Below are 16146 nucleotides of genomic sequence, written 5' to 3'. Positions count from 1 at the left end.
TTCCCCATTCATTCTTGGGCCCCTGCACCCTGTCTTTTGCTGTCTGCTGTCCCAGGAACCCCCAGTTCTGACCTGTGGAAGGAGAACCCCAACTTACACTGTATGGCCCCAGAAGTTTGAAGGAGGAGCTGGGTAACAATGTCACATAAGTGACTGCCCCTTCCCCGCCCCCTCCCTCCCAACACCTCCCCAGAAATGAAGAGGCTGAAGTCAGCCCAACAAAGGGGCTCCTGGGGGTCAGGATGACAGGGAAGGAGGGGAGCTAGCAAGGCCAGCATTGTCACCTTGATGCATCCTTCTGGCCCTCATTTGCTAGGCTTTGCTACCTTCCACTCACAGAAGATGAAGGTCACATGGGGCTCCTTGTGCCTATTTAAAGAAAAACCCTCCTGTGATTTCAAGACTCTAGCATGTGTTGCTGGCACAGAATGACTCTGCTCCTCATCACTGGTGGCTGCTTTTTAGGCATGAGTGGGTGACTTTTCCCATTACATATAGTCTGTAAAGCACTTTGAGTTCTCTCAGATTGAAAGATATAAATATAAGATGATATTGAATGAGGTATTATTTTAAGGCTGTGGCGTCGACTTAGATCCAAATACAAGTAGCCTAAATGTAGCACTTTTTATTCAATTGAACATAGTTGCTGTCTATTTAATCTAGTAAAAATGCACTCAGTTGTACCTGGATGCCTGTAGCTGGCTAAATTTGTATTCTGTCAATAAAGGACTTGCCTGTGGAGACTGCTAGGGAGACAATGAATCAATGCATCTTCCAGCCACTCTGACCGTGCCCGTTTCCACAGCCACTTTGGGTGATTTCTCACTAGGTCAGGCTCCCCGGGGGAGCAAACAGCTTGCACCACTGCAACCCTTTTCTGCGTGGGCTTTCCACTGCTGGGGGCCCTAGTTTTTCCCAGGCTGAGTCTGCGCCTGCATCATAAATGGAATCGTTGCTGATCCTGTGAATAGTGTGGGCAAGGGTTAGTGAACAGGGAGACTGAACAACTCACTCCATCCGAGGGGTAGGGTGGCCATATGTCCCACTTTGGTCAGAACAGTCCCTTTTTTTTAAGCCCTGACCCAGCCATCCCAACTATTTTTTCCGAAGGGGACATTTGGCCCATTTGCTCTTGCTAGCGTGATCGCTTGGCAAGAGCAAATGGCACAAATGCCCACTTTTGTTAAAAGAAAAAGAAAGAAAAAGAAAAGGAGGGGGTGCAGTGCGGAGGAACACGTGGAGGGGAGAGCAGAGATGCCACTCCCCCCGCCTCACCCCCAGGAGGGAAGGGGTGCGGGGAGGCAGCGTTCCAGCATTCAGGGGGAGGGGGACAACAGCCTCCTGCAGGGGGCCCCCCGCAAGGGTCCAGTGACCGGCAACACCATTGAGCAGGGGAGGGGCCTTGGGAGAGCGGCTGCAGGGCCGGGGAGGGGTCATATTTTCTCTTTGGAAAATATGGTCACCCTATCTAGAGGTCATCTTTTCACTTCAGAGCAGGGTTGCAGCACATCAGCAGGGGTGGGGTGGAGAACTTGCCCTGACGATTCTCACCTCGTGCCTGTTCTGAAGTCTAATAAAGGATTTCAGCTTCCAGTGCTAACTGGCACTGTTCATGAGAGCTACATTGTCGTCTAAAAAACCTGAAGATCTCTTCTTTAAATCGTGTTCTTTACCTTACACCATCAGAATTCTCTAGAGGTCACTGAACCTAAAACCACTTGAAACAAATAAGTACAGTTAAAAAGCAGAAATACACAAGACGGAAAGACAGTAACTAGGAATTCAAAATGACTCTCCAAAATATTTGCCCTCATAAATTAGAATTGCTTACTAATTTATTGAGGGTGAGGCCATTTTATCACTTGAGGTTGAAGAAGATTAATGCAGGATACAGACAAGTAGCAGGACAACAACTCTATGTTACCAGGAAGGAGACAATTCCAACCACATTAGTGGCAACAAATGCAGAAAGTCATAAAAAATGGAGTCTCTGACAACTTAGAGGGTGGAATTGAGTATGTTGCTTGTCTGGCTTGTAAAGTAATTCATGGTCCTTTAGTCCACTTCACAAGGCAAATTTTTATTCTCACTACTCAGAAGCAGATAAATGTATTGAGTTATTTTAATGGGCACACTAATAAACAGATCTCTGACAGGTGCACAAGACACTGTATTTATGCAGAATGTACATTAAAGAAGAAAATTAACAGTATTGCAGAACCAGCTTTTGCTGGTCACAATCTCCATTTTTTTGTGCACCAGAAGGAAGAAATATCTTAAACATTTCAGAAAAATGGTGTTAATGTTAAACTGGGAGGTGGTGTTTTTTCTGGTTTTTTGTTTTGTTTTGCTTTGTAGATGAAGTTTATCATTGCCAAAGTATAAGATTTATGTGGTCAGTGCGGGGTGGGGGGGATTGAAATATCTCTCTTGAACTGAGGTACACATTCAGTGGCAAACCCGTGAGAAGCACGTGCCTGAAGTCATTATTTAAGAGCTTATTATACTAATTCTTAAGACTAAGCAGGAGACAAAGGTTCATAGTGCTTTGACTCTAGCACACTGGTTCTTCTTTTAACTTCTTCCATCTGGATTTCCTATTTGACCAAGATAAATGTGTTTTTTGCACTTGTTCAATGATGTTCCAGTCTTTGCTGGGGTGTCTTGGTTTTTCATGTCTAATGAGCATAACCTTTGTATTGCTTGAGTTAATTTTCAGTCTCACATTCTGGCTTTTCACATCACAGCTCATGCAAGAACAGGAGGGTTTTTGGGCGTTGCTGGTATTGCACAATGTTCATGCCACGTGAGGGTGGAGGTGGGGAGGTTGGGTACAGTATCTCATTTCATACATGGTATTTGGAAAACATGGTATTAGGGTATCACAGGATTTTCTGCCTTTGTTTTATTGCTGTGTTTAGTTTATGTGCTACATTGAAAGCCTGATGCTGCTAGATGCAGAGCACCTTCTAGAAGGTGCTGGCCGCCACTCGTGTCAATGAGAAGACAGGGCACTCAGCACTTCAACAAACTGAGCCTTCAGGGTGAAATTCACCCCTGTGCAGAAGTCCCACACAGCCCCCAGTGTACAATATAAGATACACTTACACGCCATGTTGAGGGTTGAAGTGGGAATTAAGTAGTGCATAGGCTTTAATGTCAACCACTTTCACTGGAGTGAATTTCACCCTAACTGAATACATTGCATGGGCAGATTTGCAAAGCCTAGCCTCACAGGTCAATCAGGTTTAGTTTTATACACTATTCCATCTGAGAAAAAAAAATACGGCTTCCTTTAACTTAACTTACCCTGAAGTTTTGTCTTAAAAATATCAAAAACTTCCCTAAGACGCAAAACAGAAGCTAGCCTCTGAGTGGGCAAGGGAAGCAAACAGAGTCCCATGTAGTAGCTCTGAAAAAGTAACACAGAGAAGTATTAAATGTAGAAAAGGCACAAGTGTGTGCTTAGTTCTTCAAGCTGTGGCTTCATAGCTGTGTTGGCTAGATTGAAACTTGGAAAGTTAAGTCGTGGTATTCAGTGGTGTTTGATAAGAGAAAGGTCACCTCCAATAACATATAGTAGAATTATTCTCCAAAGAGCTCAATTTTAATTATATGCTGGTTTAAGAGTATTACTTTCACAAAACCCCACTACCTGTTTATGCTTCCAAAACCTAATGGAGTTCTACTGAATAAATGAAAGGCCCCCAAATCACAGTGACAACTTGTCTTCTAAACTCTGTCTTAGCACGAGTGCCAGTGCTAAAGATTACTGATGCAACGGCCTGCTTTTAGATCCTGAATCACATTAGCCTCCCTCCTGCCCTCCTATTTCATTAAGAATCTGGCTGCAGATCAAAAAATAGAATGCCTTCCCCATGCAAAGCCCCGTAACTTCCACAAGCCCTAAAAAACCGACTAGCAGGATATTTCTTTCTTTCTTTTACATCTTCGATGGGGAGAGAATAAAATGGAGGCAGGATGAGGACAAGAGTGCAGCAAGTGAGGCATCCCAGCTTATTAGACAAAGCCAGAACACTAACGTGTATCAAGTAAACTCTGTGCCCAATGGATGTTTCTGACATCGAATTTGGGTTTTTTTTTAACCCTGAGGGCTAGCCTCTTTTTAAATATAAATACAACTTTTAAATTCTTTTTATAGTATTCTCCAGCAGAGTTAAGCTGGATCATTATTAGTACAGTCTATTTTCTATCAGGGAAAAAAAAGACTAGTCATGGAAGGTCTCCCCAAAGGCTGTGATGGGGCAAAGTCTGTGGGTTAAAAGGCCCATCTGCTAGATAGCTGCTCTGGGCTGAACCCACAGATTTTTACCTGTGTTTCATGTCAAGCTGGACTCTGGAGCCCCTTATTGACAAAAAAGCACTTCAAATAAAATCTAGTTAAGGATATTTTAAAACTTTGTTACCGGTATTAAATGTTTACAGAGTGGTCGTCTGTTCCCCAAACTGGGAAAGTCACTCTTCTAGGGTCTCTGTCAATGTCACACAGAACCAGTGCTTAATTTGTAATGAAAGAGGTGCCAGGGCTCAAGCAATCTTTTTACTCTCATAACTGATGCGGCAAGCCCAAACTGACAAGCCTAAAGGTGCTGGGGCTCACCCCTGGCCCGCTCTGGAACAAATTAAGCATTACATAGAACAGCATCATCCTTTTATCTGTAAACTTATTCAGACCCTGGTCACCATGTGAAGCCGCCAACCAGAAGAGTGACAGTGAGCTGGATGAGCGTACATGCACCTCAGAAGTCAATGGGGCCTCCCACTGACTGCCATTCTGTACGTATCCTCAGGCCTGCTCACTCCATACGTAAAGTGAAATACGAAGAGTTACAGAGAAGGACAAGGAAAGGGGATTGGCGCGGTAGATGAAGAGACCTGGGGACTCTTTTGTTTTCCCCTTCCTAGCTGCCAAAAGGCTACCATAGTACATATCCCTGGATCTCAACAATCTGTCCCCTGTGTGTTTGTGTGTGCAGAGCCATTGGAAATTTCAACAAAAATTTATACCAGCTCCTCTGTCATCAAGCATTTTTTGACCAGTCCTATATGCAAGTTTTTTCCTGCTTTGGAACCTGGTCACCTTAAATCTTTGCCTCTGTATCGCTTTGCTACAGCTAGCCTCTCTCAACAGGAGAAAACAAGCTATTAAGATAAATTACCTGAAGATTTTGTTGTTGTGATTATTTATTTCAATAGACTGACATATCCTTTTGACAAGGACTTGAAATACAAATAAAAAAAAAATCAATATTTTCCCCAAACAAGTAGAACGTTAAAAATTGCAGTCACTTCTGCATCTGTGCCTGGGTTAAAATCATAACCATAAATCCCCTCAACATCTGGGCATGATGTCAGTTATCAGTAAAGAAATGCTGAGGTTTGTTTTTGTTTTTTGTCATTTTGACTAGCAGTTGTGCTTGGCAATAGCAAACCAACGTTTTCATTAATGTAGCACTCAAGCTAATATCTTGATTTGTAACCTGCAGCTTTTAAGGAATACATTGTTTATTTCGTTATTAACAAATAGCCCAAAGCGTTGATCCGTGTAACTTTTAAAGTTTACTTCATTTGGAAAGTGTTTCATTAAAAGATCAAATTAATTAGGTGCTGCACCTTAAAGTTCATCTTAATTAGCCAATGTTTTCCCCCCCCCTAAGGTTCCAGGACTTTGTTAGAATTCAGCATGCATGTGAACTGGAGTGCTTACAGCGTGACAATTAGTTAACTGTTCTTGCTTCCATTGACTGCAATAAGAACAGGATTGGGCCTATGAACCAATACATGAAGCTAGCTGCAAAGAGATGCAATTAAACATTTTCATAAGCATCCCTCACCCACACTCTACATTTATTTCAAATGAAGACAATAACTCTGTGTTAGAGCAGTACCTATGTGTATCATGTTTATTACTTCCCCCCCACGTAAATTAATTTAGCTGTTTTTCCATAGCCATTCACATATTCCATTTCATTTCCTTCATTTCACAACTAATTTGTGGGCTTGGATTGATAGTCAGCTATTACCTTGATTTGGACATATATACCTCTCTTCCCATTTCTTGTTTTCATAGTTGAGCAAACAGTGGTATGGTTCTTTATGCAATGTTGCTACAATTCTTATAGTGTCAAATAGGGCTATACCAATAAAATATGAGATTCTTTCAATAGAACATATAGGCTTTAAGAGGAAGGTTCCAAGAGGTTATTTTCATTATTTTTGCTACTATACAAGCGTTCTAATGTAGCACTTGGAAAGTTATTCTGTTAGATGGGAAAACTGATTTAATGTGCTGCAGAAATTATGTAAAAGGAATGTATAGAAACATTTACCATAACAAAATTAGAACATTTAGAACAATAATATTTGAGATGTCTGGAGTTATCTGTAGTAAGTACCGAGCTACTACTGTGATGGGTACTATAGAAAATGCTAGGTAGATAGATCTCACTCACTCTAATAAAAGCTAGTGCAGGAATGGTGGGGACTTTGGGCCCAATTTTTAAAGGTGGTCAGGTGCCTAAAGATGTACCACTAGTAAGATTTTTCAAATTTCAAATGGTATTTAGTCACCTGACTTTCAGTGAAATCATGTGGAGTTAGGCACCTAGGTGCTTTTGAAAAATCCCATTGGGTGTCTCTCAGCATCCTTAGGTGCCTAAATACATTTAAAATCTGGCCTTTTGCATACGGAAATGTCAATTGCTCTGCTGATTGATTGAAGCCAATGAGTAATTCATGGCTCTCTGTGGATGGCTCTGCTTTCAACACGCACCCAGAGGACAATGCAGTTGGTTTGCATGAACTGATTCCTCAGACAGTGTATCTTGAGCCACTTTGAAACGTTAAAAAGTGCCTCGGCCCCATTGACTTTCATTAACTATGGCTGTTAACCAAGGGCCAAGTCCTGGACGTAGGCACAAAGCCTGAGTACAATGGCTTTCCTTTTATGTGCAAACTGAGTCCAACAGTACAGGGCTGGGGTGCGGAATCCTGACCTCCCCTGCTACAGGAGTTGTCACTGCTCCCAAACACACACAACAAACCAGCATCTCCCAAAGACGTCCCTGACCTACAGCATCTCAGCTGTGGCACAAGCAGTGACAGCAAAGTGTTCTTGTCATGACTGATGATAAGGAGATGGGAGAGTCATCATCAACCTCCATAGCTTTCCTGTGTTACAGGCTATGGTGCACCCGTGAATTTTTTTCTTCCCTTAGAGCGCTGTAGTAGTCTAAATGATGCTGCCCATATATGATTCTGGGCCTTCTGGAAAGATTTTATTCCCAGGCATATTAATGTAAAGGCAGCCTTCCAGTTCACGTCCCCAGATTTGCAAGCACAGACCAGTCGTGTGCCCTGCAAGCCTCTGGATGAGAGGAGAGGGTTTTGCAGTAGGACATAAACCGGATTATTTCAGGAAAATTCAGTTCAAAAGCATGACATGGATCTCAAGCCTGCAAGCTCACTCCGTGTGGAACTTTCATTGACTTCCCTGGGCAAGACCAGGCTGGTCTGTTTCAGTGACCCATTGCATGCATAGGTGTGCTGATTTCTGTAATCCAGCATAGACATTTTGGCGTCACATAGGGATAGAATTGTAGGGACGAATTACCTGCTACTGTGAACGGGTGACTCCACTGAAACTAACGGAGCTGTGCCTGTTTAAACCGTCAGAGAATCTGTCCCACATTGGTTTTCTAGCTTCTCTGCTACTAGCCAAAAGTGAAACCTATTCCACCTCAAGAATGGCTATTAAAAATAGATTATTGTGGGAGGGTAGTTCAGGAGGGTAATGACGTTTTTGATCATTCCACTTTGACCCTTTCACCGGTGCCTCCTCGAGCCTGGGTTTATTTTGCTTATAGTTCCCCTCAGAAAAAAAATATCTGCAGAAAGTTTTACCTTTTGTTTACCTCTTTTTGTGTGTCTTGGTAATGTAGATTTTAACTCTCTCTCAAAAATTGCAGGTGATATTAAGTATGCTGAGATGGTACATCGAGATATAACTAAGAGTAATGGAATGAAACTGAGCCAAGGAACGTTGTGGCTGAATAGCAGGAGACACTAGAGGTCCATTTAAAGTGAGGAATAGTCTCCACAGGGAAGGGGTGGGAGACTCGTCACTTGAATTATTGACAACTAGACTGACAAATCACTTGCAAATATTGTAGGAGTGCAAATTCTCCATTGGGAGGGCCACGGAGGACTTTTCCTTTTGGGTACCTCAGCACAGTATCTTAGCACCTCACAGTCACTTATTTATTTAGGTATTTATTATCCTCACAACATCCCCACTGAGGCAGGGCAGTACTAGTCCCATTTCACAGATGGGAAGCTGAGGCAAAGGGTAGGCGAGGTGACTTTCCCATGGCCTCATAGGAAGTGTGGGCCTGAGCCTGGGACTGAATTCTGGCTTCTTATATTCTTTTAAAATAGATCCCTTCTGTTGCTGAGAAGAGAGGCAATATTTTATCCTTTTCCCAAAACTTGTTAAAGGAGCATGCCTGATTCACTGATAGACTTTTACAAGTTAAACAACATTTTAACTGAAATTGCTGCAGAGCTGGAAGCATTAAGTATATTTTGATAAACTGAGTCCCAGAGAATGAAAAGACAGATCAGCCTAAATCTTTTTTGTTTGTTTAAAGGTAAATTCCTAAATATCATTTTCACCACTGGGGATTTGCACACTGAAGCTGTTTTGAGAGAGAGGAAAGCTATTCTGATGAGGGTGTTGGTTTTTTTGCTGAATGCAGTTCTATAGGGTTCCCCACGCAGGAAGAGCCAATATGTCTCCAGTTTCCATCAGATGCCGGGAGCAAACCTGAGAGGCAAAATTTGAAACCCAGAGAGTCCCTTAAGGAGGTAGCACTTTTGGTGGGTGCTTTGCCAAGCTCCCCATTTGAAAAGTTTGCCTCCATCAACAGCAGTGCTGCTCCTATACTCTGCTGAAGCAGTAACAGCGCATCCACTCAGCCACCTGCCAGTGAGCCCCTACTCCCGCCAAGAGTAACTTGGTACTGACTTCAATAATATCACAATGTAGTATTTAAATAATTCGACAAGGCTGTTTGGAAAACTCCCAGGGATTGCTCAGGGCAGTAATTTTCCTTTTAGAAGCCTATTAGGATCTGCAGTTTTTCAAGGATAATATTGCCTCACCCCATTGCTTGAAGAATAGGTATAAGCATATGTGTGTACGTTGACGTATGAAATGGTGGAAAGCGGTGCTTAGTGTGAAGCATCGTGCAAAGAGGTGTTGTGCACAATTCCTCACACTGGGTGCCAGTTGCTGTCAGTCCTGTCCTGTGACACCCCTGTAATTCCAGGCCTGAGCTGTGCCGGAGCCAGAGGCATTTATTTGGGTCAAAGAGGGGTTCTTCAGAGACTGGTTGTAGAGACCTTAAGCGCTTTAATTTTTTACAGTGGGGCTTTGCGACACTAGCTACGCTTCACGACACTAGCAAATGTCATGCTTATCACCATGAGAAGTGGATGTGATTTCCACTCAAGTTGCTGCACCCTGTAATAAGTGACTGGAGCCAGAGGCGGTGGGGGCGGGGACACACATGGGGAAAAGTGCCCGACCCCTACCCCCCTCCCGATTTCTGCCTTTCTTTTAGCACAGAGGTTTTCAAACTGTGGGGTGTGCCCAAAACGGCTTCCTGCCAGAAGTCAGCAGATTGGAAGCTGGTGGGTGCTGCCCGGGCTCCTGGCTCTCCACACTGTGGGAACTAGGGGCTGGCTGGCTGCCTGGCAGCTGTCCCTGCCCTGCTTCCCGAGCTGGGCCGCCCCTGCACTGCCAAGCACTCCCCAGGCAGGGTTGGCAGTAGGTACAGCTCTGAGCTGCGCCCCCATGTGCTCTTGCCTCTCTCCCAAAGGAGCCTGGAGCCGGCCCCTGCCAAGTGATGTCCTGGCACTCCTGGCTCTGCTGCTGCTCTTTAGCTCAGAGGCGATGTGTGGGGCAGTCACGTATCCCCCACCCCCACCATCAAGAGTTACCCGTCAGCTCTGTCTGGAGCATCAAGCCCAAGGTTTATATTTGACCACAGTACCCAGAGGTGGAAGGCTGTTGGTTGCATTTAGGCCCCCTCATACCTTGGACCAAAGACTGTATTTCTTGCTCTCATTTCTGACTCACCGAAGTGGTGAAAATGTGGTGGAAATACGATGGCTCCACAATGAGGGATAGTGGAATGGCAGTTAGGGAGGTGCTGCAAACTCAGACTTTGTGCGGTGTGTATTTGTGGAAGTGTGTGTGTGTGAATTAACTCTCTGTTTAATTTAATGTATTGATTTTATTTACACTTGTAGAGGAACTATCTTAAATTTACAATAGTTATGAATCAGAATTCAAGACAATGCAATCAGGGCCTTATCCAAAGCCCATTGAAGTCAAGCCAATTCTGCATGCTGTTTTCCTCGTTATTGCACATGGATTTGGAATTGAAACTGAAGAACATTATCTAACCTTGTGACAAAAGGCTTGGCCTCATCTGCATTGGCATGGCAGAGCCCTCCACAAATGAGGCCAAGATGTCATGTTTCTGATTTCTTCAAGAATGGATTTTACTTGATTCACTGTGTCTATACCTAAGAAGCAGAGCAGTCTCATCTGCATCCACACATTTTGCAGATACATATGCAATCAATATCCTTTGAGCTATAGTGTATGTTACAGTTATGGCATCAGGCTATTAACCTTTGGTTATTTGCATTATTAGTCAATTTTCTAAATCCTAGGAGTTAAGTACAGAGAAGATTTTCCATTATGTTGAAGCTTGAAGTTGTCTGGTACGAATTTAGCAAAGCATTCAAATGCTTCATTTTCAGCCAATTTGTTACTAAGGTTATATTCTGTATGAATATTTTCACACAAAATTACTTGCTGCTAGCTAAATAAGTATGTTGATGACCTATTAATTTATGGCACTCATTTAGAGCTGGGAACAAATTTATTAAAAAAAAACCTTAAGTTCTTTTTCCCTTATGAATTGTACCAACATTTGTTTTCATTTCCCTGTAGTCGTGCTTCGTGTCAGAAGCTGTGTTCAACCCTTTTTTTTTCCTCCTTTTAGTAGAAACAAGAAATAGCTAACAGAAGTTCAGCTTCTGTCAGCTATTATGAGCAACACTTTAATAAGTAAACCTTTTCTCCCCTAGATTTTGATAAAAATATTGCATAGTTAAAATATTTTATTTGGATTCATACCTCATTTTAAACAGTTATTTGCGTGGTAAACCTTACGGTATTCACCAAGGCCCCTTAAAGTTAAACAGAAAAGCAATAGCTATCAACACATTATAACAAAGCAGAACTCCCTACTAGCTAGTACACAGAACTTTGTATTATGCTTGAAACTGTAAATGTTAAAAAATGCATGGACTTTAAAAACACTTTCTCCCTCAAGTTCTGTAGTTAAGAATTCTTCATGTCAATGAGTGAATTGATCTAACCAAAGGTAATAGAAATTCTTGCTCTTCATTTGATGCTACAGCAACTGTGGTGGGACCAATCTTGCAATTCCTCATTTCATTCATACTACTGAAGTCATCCAAACGGGAGCATAGGTTTGTGCCAGCAGATCACAATGCAGCCCCAGTGCCTGATCCAAAGCCCAAGGAAGTCAGTGGAAAGACTGTTGCGGGGTGACGACTCACTGCTGCAGCACCTCCTGCTGGTTGTCCAGGGAATTAGCTCTTTTCAGCCAGGAGCACCCTCTGCCGGTCAGTGTCTTACCTGCCACTGGCCCAGTGCCCCTTCTATATTAGGGTACTGCCCCCTGGCAGTACCCCCTCAGTCTCAGTCTCTCCTCACCAGGGGAACCCCCAACCCCCTATCCCTCTCTTACCTCAGTGGCTACTGTCAGTCATCGTGTAGCCCCCTCTCCCCAGGGCAGACTGCAGTCTGTACCACTCATCATCGGCAAGGGGGGTTGGACCAGCTGCCTCTGTCTAGGTCTGGGCTGCTCCTCTGCCGCCTTAGTACCCTTTCATGGGCCTGTACCTCAGCCTGTGGCTCTGCTAGGCTGGAGCTCCCCAGCTCCCTCTGCCCTTCCCCAGCACTGCTCTGCCCTAGGTACCCTCTTCAGCTTCCCAGGCAGCCAGATCCTCCTCCCGCCATGTAGCTAGAGAGAGTGTCTGACTCAGCTCTTGCCTAACAGCCCTCTTATAGGGCCAGCTGTGGCCTAATGGGAGCATGGCCCCGCCTGTGGCTACTTCTCCCAATCAGCTTAGCTTTCCTCCAGCTACAGCCCTCTCTTAGGGCTGTTTTAAGCCCTTCGAGGCATGGTGGGGTCACCACCCCACCACAGACTCCCATAGATTTCAAAGGGCTTTGACCAGGCCTCCAATGAGTAAGGACTACTAAGTGGTGCTGCTTCATCCAGACAGTATGTTAAACCAATTCTCATAGTCTGCACTGGCTCCCAGCCACTTGAGTACATACTCGGAGTCCAAGGCAGGCTTGTACAGACTACGCTGCGGCAGCTTCACTGCTATTTTTATTCAAGCTAGCTAGTTCAAAGCTATCTCAGGTATTTCTACATGTGCTGTAGTCACACCTCTGACTGCAGAGTAGACATACCCTGAGTGCTGGGTTTTATCTACTAAGTCTCTAATCAGTGATACTCAGACTGAGGTTCGGGAGCCAAAAGTGGCTCTATAATGTGTCTCCTGCTGCTCTTTGCAGCACATGATATTAAAACACGTGGTTTAATTATTAGTCTATGTAAGTTGTTAACCAATCAGGATGCTTTTACTATGTTATTAACCAATTGTAGTTGATAAAATAATAATACTGGATCAGTCATTTTGCTGTGAAAATAATATATAAAAATAGTAAATGAAACTATGAATTCACATGACCGTGGCTCTTTAGGGTAATGTTGATCTCTAGTTTGGCTCCTGAACCACTGAGGTCTGAGTATCACTGTCCTAAAGGGCTATGGATGTGGAGGCCAACAACTGCCTTTCTCTGCATGTTACCACTGCAGGTGCACTTGAACAAACAGTTCCCTGGTTGAACAAACAGCAGGCTGGCTACAGGGTATTTTTCACTAGGATCCTCGACTCAGGGGCTTGTTCTCTCCCTTAGCCTGCTAGACTATGTGGTGACTCTCAGGGCAAGCTGCAAGGCTCATCTATTGTATGGATGCGGGTGGAATGACAGGGGTGATAGAAGAGGTTGGTTGCTATTTCTGTAGGGTGGTTTTTGTGGCAAGGGTCAATGTGATCGATACGCGTTCTTATACTTGGTAGTTTTATGCTATGGTTGTGTATAAATTAAAAAGCACCTAGAGCTAGGGCTAGGGCTAGGGCTCAGGGCTGTTCTCTTACAGCTAGCAGCCAGTGCTCACAAAGAGATCTCCGGCAGCAGGAGTGTGCTGGAGTGTAGAGACTGGAGTTGTTATGCCAGCCTTATTCCATAGTGGAAGCAATCCTCTACTTACTTACAGGTAAGCTCACACTAAGATTGCTTCCCACTGCCAGAGTGACATCATGAGCTAAAGATCTAGCCTGTAAAGTTGATTTTACGAGCAGGTCAAACTATTTGTTATGAATGATATTTGTTATACGGCTACAGCCTGATTTGGTTAGTGGCTCATTTGCAAACCTCTCCTGATTTCTAAGTGTTTCCCCAAATGATTTTGATAAACAATTTTCAGCCTATTAGTTGTTTGCGAGCTGATCACTCTGAATATGGATTGGTGTTGTGTGAATGGTCTTTAAAGTGAATAAAAATCTGTCAGCCAGAAGCATTTTGGGGATGAAAATCAGTCTTACTGAAATTTTTAAACTTTGGGAATTTGTGCGTGTTGGCGCATATATTTGTCAATCACCCAAGTGCTTACAAATAATGAAAATAGCACCAAAAGTATTTGCAGATGAAGTATTTTGACAATTTGACCAAATTCTCTCTGTTTTTTAAAACAATTTTCTAGTAAGTAACAGAGCTGGCAGACTTTGCAGACAATCTGTTCTGCTATTGCTCTTTCAAACTGCAGGCGTTTGACACTGTTCCTTTTCTTCTGACAACTTTTTTCTTCATTTTTTCCCCTACCAAGTCAGTAGTATATGTTCCGCTCTTAGAGCCATTGTTAGTTATGGGTCAAACTAAAAACCAGCCAAGCCTAACCTCTGTGTTCTTGAAAATCATCCCCATCTTACTAGAGGCTACTAGTGATGTCATAGATGGCTGAACAATGGTAAGCCTCCTGCAGTTCTCCGGGGAGCTGTCAGAATCCTTATTCACTGAGGAGCCCAACTAATGGAAACAGTCCACCTGCTCCAGGGTGACTCTGTCTCTCCACTGTGATGCTTGCAGGGATGTGATCCTTGCCTGTTGTCATGACCTTGTTTTATTGGATGTTCTAATAGAAGCTGAAATGGATATTAGCTGTAATTACTCATTCCACAAGATTCTGTAGGTCACTCTTTGTACCAGAGTTGAGAACCTGCATTGTCTACATTGCTTAAATTACTGAACATTGTGCCATCAGTTCTGAATTAGTGCTCATTAATGAGCTTGTGGTTCTAGAAATTCCCTATTTATTATTCAGAGGCCAAGTATAATTCAGGCAGCTGCAATGCAACATTACTCGCATGACTTTTGATCTGTCATGGAAGGACCTTTTTTAATGCAAGAGGGAGGCATATAGCAAGCAAAAGAGGAATGTATTTTTTCTTCCAGCTTGAAATCTCTCTCTCAGCTGCCAGACTTTATGTTGAAGCAGAAATGTTCTATTTTTTTAATATGCACTAATGTCTACTTGGTACTGAGCAGATAATTCCAAGATCATATTAAATTTCTTGGTAATCCTAGAGATGACTGGGCAGTGAATTAACCCATACAGCACATTACATACCCTTCTCTTTTGCTGCTTCTGTCCCTCCCTGAGCGTAGGAATCCAACACACTGAAGCATCGTCTCAATCTGTTAGTTCCCACTGTACTGAGCGGGGATAATTACCCTCTTTGTTTTCTAACGTGTCTCCAAAAGGTTAAGTACCATTTAATTTAGTTTGCAGGGAAGTGTAACTGATAGGTGTGAATTTGGGTATGATGCAGTTAAACACAGTGGGCCCATGACTGATTTCAGTGGGCCAGATTTTGCTCCTCGTCCACACAATGGGCCCCATCCTCACCTGCTGTAAATCAGTATTGCTCTACTGACTTCAGTGAAGCTATATTGATTTGCACCAACTGAATATTTGGCCCCAGAGGTAGTACTTTGTGCACACAATTTACAGAGTAAAGTTATTACGCTGTTATTAAGCGTTCCAGACTCAGACCCAATAGGATTTGTTTTTCTTGTGAAAAAGAGCAAGTTTAATGTTCTTTTTGGGGTCATCCAGCCTAGGCTGTCTCTCGATATCCTGATGCCCGTGAGGGTGGACACTAGAAAGAAGAGACTGCCAGACACTTTCAGCAATGTGAAATTGATAGGGTTGCCAACTTTCTACTCCCACAAAACCAAACACCCTTGCCCCGCCCCATGCCTCTCCCCTCCTCCGAGGCCCCACCCATGACCCACCCCTTCTTCAAGGCCCTGCCCCCACTCACTCCATCACTCCTCCCTCTGACGCTCGCTCTCCCCACCCTCACTCGTGCTCATTTTCACTGGGCTGGCTCAGTGGGCTGGGGTGCAGGAGTGAGTGAGGGCTCCAGCGGGGGGTGCAGGCTCTGGGCTGGGTCCAGAATTGAAGAGTTCAGGTGCGGGAGAGGGGGCTCCAGGCTGAGGCAGTGGGTTGGGATGCAGAACGGGATGAGGGCTCCGGCTGGGGGTGCAGGCTCTGGGATGGGGCAAGGGATGAGAGGTTTGGGGTCCAAGAGGGGTCTCTGGGCTGGGGGTGGAGCCAAGGGGTTTGGAGTATGGGAAGAGTCTCTGGGCTGAAGCAGGGGGTTGGGGTGTGGGAGGAGGTATGGGCTCTGGGCTGGGGGTGCGGGATCCATGGTGGGGCCAGAAATGAGGGGTTCAGGGTGCAGGAGGAGGCTCCAGGCTGCGGCAGTGGGTTGGGATCTGGGGCGGGGGGTGAGGGCTCCGTCTAGGGGTGTGTGGGGTCTGGGGTGGGGCTGGAGGTGTAGGAGGGTGCTCTGGGCTGGGACCTAGGGGTTTGGAGGGTG

The 16146-nt window shown here is 44.3% G+C and overlaps 1 protein-coding gene across 1 annotated transcript in view; it reads left to right on the top strand.

The window, feature by feature from the left end:
• Positions 1-16146, top strand: part of MAF (MAF bZIP transcription factor) — a 237248-nt gene that overhangs the window by 167476 nt on the left and 53626 nt on the right. The gene's annotated exons all lie outside the window — the stretch shown is intronic.

This window comes from Natator depressus, chromosome 12, assembly GCF_965152275.1.
Source record: "Natator depressus isolate rNatDep1 chromosome 12, rNatDep2.hap1, whole genome shotgun sequence".
Taxonomy (NCBI): Eukaryota; Metazoa; Chordata; order Testudines; family Cheloniidae; genus Natator; species Natator depressus.
This window is presented reverse-complemented; position numbering and strand designations above follow the sequence as displayed.